The sequence below is a fragment of the Lipotes vexillifer genome, unplaced genomic scaffold, assembly GCF_000442215.2.
Source record: "Lipotes vexillifer unplaced genomic scaffold, Lipotes_vexillifer_v1.1 scaffold944, whole genome shotgun sequence".
In the NCBI taxonomy this organism is placed as follows: Eukaryota; Metazoa; Chordata; class Mammalia; order Artiodactyla; family Lipotidae; genus Lipotes; species Lipotes vexillifer.
This window is the reverse complement of record NW_006785040.1, coordinates 2,218,257-2,222,462: the sequence shown is the minus strand read 5'-3', so window position 1 is coordinate 2,222,462 and position 4,206 is coordinate 2,218,257.

The window sequence follows — 4,206 nt, the reverse complement described above, 5'->3', positions numbered from 1 at the left end:
GACTTAGTAAGTGTATGGCCAGCTAAATCCACCACTTTTTTCTGTATGACTCTTGTCAAGCTAAATTTGTTCCTTCCCAGAAACTAGACAATCTGTTATTTTATCTAACAACAGAGATATACCTGCTCAGATCCTTTCAAAGCAGTAAAGGTGTTTCTGTTTCTGATAGTATATTTTATAAAGTTTACAGCATGAAAGAACCTTAAGAATGCCCTTGTTCCAACCCTGTGAATTTATAGATGAGGCAACTGAGATTCAGGGAAAGACATGAGACTTGTCTAAGGTCATACAGGTGAGGAAGAGAAGCATATACCACATTTACTGCTCCAGACCCCACTGTGCCTTTATGCCACCCCTGCATACCACTGCTGGTGCCGCGTTGCCCTTCACCAAGGCCAAGGTCCCCAGAAGCAAATGTATGGGTCTTCCTTCCCCCCTTTTTTTCTTCCTCCTTCTTCCTTCCTTCTGTGTGTGTGTGTGTGTGGCTATTGAGATCAGTGGTTCCTCTTTTGTGCTGCTTTTGACTTAAGACACAATGTTTTTTGGAGTTTGACATGCGTTGTTCAGCAATCCAACACTTCCCTTTTTATTAGTACAGATTACTAATCCATTCTTACAGCAATCATCAGTACACATAATGCCATCATCAAATGATCTAAAGGTGTGAAACCAGCCAAGGACGAATTAGTTATCCTTGCAAGTGCCTGGGCATTGTTTGCATCTCCCTTCAGTAATCTTGGCACTGGTGGTTCACTTCAATTTCCCTTTTTTTTTTTTTTTTTCCTTTCCCTTCTATCGTCGATGTACTTGAAGGCTGTTTTTGTCTCATAAAGACTCAACCAGTAGAAAATTGAGAAGATTAATCCATCAGTTTATTTGGTCAGTCCTAAACAGTGGTTGAATTCAAAGTCCCACACCCATCCAATCCAAATTGAGAGAACTGAACTTTTCTGAAGCTAAAACATATACAAAATGGCCAGAGTCCACAGCTTCAACGTGACCTGTTTCTAGATCTTGGTTTCCTGCTAGAGCATTGGTCTCACCCAATCCCAAGACCCCTGGACCAGCAAACTCTTTGTGCTCTAAGATGTTCAACCTTAAGGGTATTTCCTGGGGTCTACGTTTTGGGGGTACAGTCTATACCCTTCCTTTGTGGAGAAATCACTCACTAGCTCATTGTTAGGCTTCTACACCACCTTAATGAGAGAGTGAAAAGGCTCCATTAGAAAAGAATCATGGTGTGGTCAAGTAATGGGTTTACTTTAAGACTTGAAAGTAAATAAGTGAATAAGGTATACTCTAGAATTCATCACCTTTCAGATATAGCAATGATACAAAAATACAATAATCACTTGGGCTTTCAATGTTAAATTATGTGAATCATTTCATTCATTACAGATCATGAACCAGTAACACAGGCCTGAAGTGATGTCTCCCATACACTACTAATTTAATTTCCTTTCTACCCCTCATCAAAGTACAGAAAATATTTTATTTTCCTTGCAGGAATTACTTGTGGTGCTGGTAGTAAAACCAGGGGACTGAGACATCCAGCTACTCGTGTACAAGTTCCATCTGTATGTACTGATATTTTAGCATTACACTTTTATCCAGAGAGGCATTTGTCAACGCCAACACACCTAGAAAGGCTATATGGAAGACGTAAAAGCATCAAGAAGCTCAAAATTATAGCACAGGCACAGACTGAATGTTTTTTAATCTTGTCTCATCCACAGATATCCACAAAGATGATTCCCATAGACCATTTTGGCACCATTTGCCCTTTTTTTACATCTTCAGTACAATGTATTTATTAGCTACATTGATGAAAATAGGAGAGCAACTCTCCTTGATGTTGGAGAACTTGGCAAACATACAGTCTTTAAAAAATGAGTGGACTGTCTTATAAATATGAACCCATTGGCTGAACCACCCAGTGAAAGGACAGTCATGGTATAGCACCAGGGAGACTGATGGAAAGTGCATGGATGTGTGTGTGTGTGTGTGTGTGTGTGTGTGTGTGTGTTAAAATAAACATCATATAAGAAGTTTACTTAGTCCTTTTAATAATCCTCTGAAATAGCTGTTGAATCTCTACTTTCTCCAATGAAAAACCGGAAGGAACTGAGTTTCAAATGTATTGTCTACAGCAAGTTGGAGGCCCTGAGTTAGGGTTTTTAATCTGCCATTTGTGGAGTTATCCAGTGGTGGCTTCCATTATTCGTGGTCGGGTGAGATGTGGAAAGAGCGCCAGCTCAGGTGGTGCACGTGCAGATCATCCGTGGGCATCATTTTTACCCCTCGTCAGGAAGCAGGGCTAGAAACAGAACAGACTTCCCTACATTGCAGGTATTCTACTCATTCGAGCAAGGAGATATTTTTCCACCAGGAAATGGAATTTCTGTTTGTCACTTGCTATACGTCAGTGTCTGTGGAAGACCAGTTATGTGTAGTGAGATGGCATGATGACAGGTGTGTGCCAACTTTGTACTCACGTTTGCACCACTCATCCATGATGTATGTTCCAATGAGGAGGTGACATTCCTTGGGATCTAGAACCCAACAGGCACGTTTTTGGTGCGCGTGCCTGGTCATCAGAAATCTCAGTAGAAATGATATCCCAAGGCAAAAGGAAGGCAAGAAACAATTGACTTGAGAATAATATTCAAAACTATAATGTTATTTTGTTGTGTCTTTCTTAGTCTTTCCAGGTCAAGGTTGGTTTAGATCTGTGCACCTTAATGCAGGCATTTGGAAATCCCTAGGCTCAGTGAAGAATCATGTTATTGCAGTATCAGGAGTAAGCTGTGTTTGAGCAGCTTTGGACTTCGCAGAAAGACAGCCTTTCCAGGCACCGGAGAGGAGAGAGGTAGTTGACTGTGACCAACTTTGACCCTGGCAGGTACCTTGGAGGAAACATTTCAGTCTGTTTACATTCTGCAAATTCATTTTCCCCCATAGTATTCTCAGGTGTTCACTGAGACAGAATCACTGTTTGAAACCAATAGCCAAAGTCTCCCAGGACCACACAGCAGGCTTATCCAAAGGCTCTGGCCTGGAACCACATGTATTTTTCCAAGGTTCACAGGTAGCCCTTCAAGCAAATATTTATAGAGGTTTTTTCTTAAGAATCACTGTTGCTATAATTAACAATAACACTTAGTCCTTAAAGATGACTTCATAGATGAATAGGTATGTGAATAACTAATTTAAGCATTTGACACCACTAGTATATATAAGAAAGCAATTAATTTCATAATGTAGAAATATTACATTGGCTTCTTATCAATGGTATTAATTCCATTTTGGTTAGATAAACCAGACTGGGGGGATTTAATATCTGTTATAAGTGGCACTGTGCGATATTAGTTTCTCTAGAATACATTTTTATTAGACTCTTAGAGATAAATTGCCATGTCACTAAAACAAAATAAAAATCTCAAATGAAAGCCCTTTCTCTCTTCACACTGTTCAGCCTCCTCTGGATGGAAGACTTGTTCATACATGAAGGCTACTAGGAGGCAAAGTGGCTGCCTAGCCCTGGTGCCCTGAGTGCATTTCCTTAATGAATTGTGTCAAAACCTTTCTTGACAACACATGTACTCAGATGTTTTGCTTGATTAATATCAAACTATTTATCTTTCTCTATTTCCCTTGGGAATATAAGATGTTAGAAGCCACCCCTGGAATACATATTGATAAATTCAGGGGAGAGTATATAAACTTGCTTCAATGGATCTTTGATATGATAGGCAACCCAGACTTGTCTACCATGATTTTTTTTTCAGATTTTATTTTATTTTGTTTTATTTTGATTACCAAAGCAAAGACATTGATAAAGCAAATGCAATCTGCAATAATAAATACATCTGCAGTAGATGCGAAATATCATTAAATTATTATATAATTTAGACAGCAAATATGGTCTATTTTCGCTTCTTTCCAATAGAATACATTTGATCACTTTTTTTTTTTTATACAGCAGGTTCTTATTAGTCATCAGTTTTATACACATCAGTATATACATGTCAATCCCAATCGCCCAATTCATCCCACCACCACCCCCGCCCCCCACCGCTTTCCCCCCTTCGTGTCCATACGTTTGTTCTCTACCTCTGTGTCTCAATTTCTGCCCTGCAAACCAGTTCATCTGTACCATTTTTCTAGGTTCCAAATATATGCGTTAATATACGATATTTGTTTTTC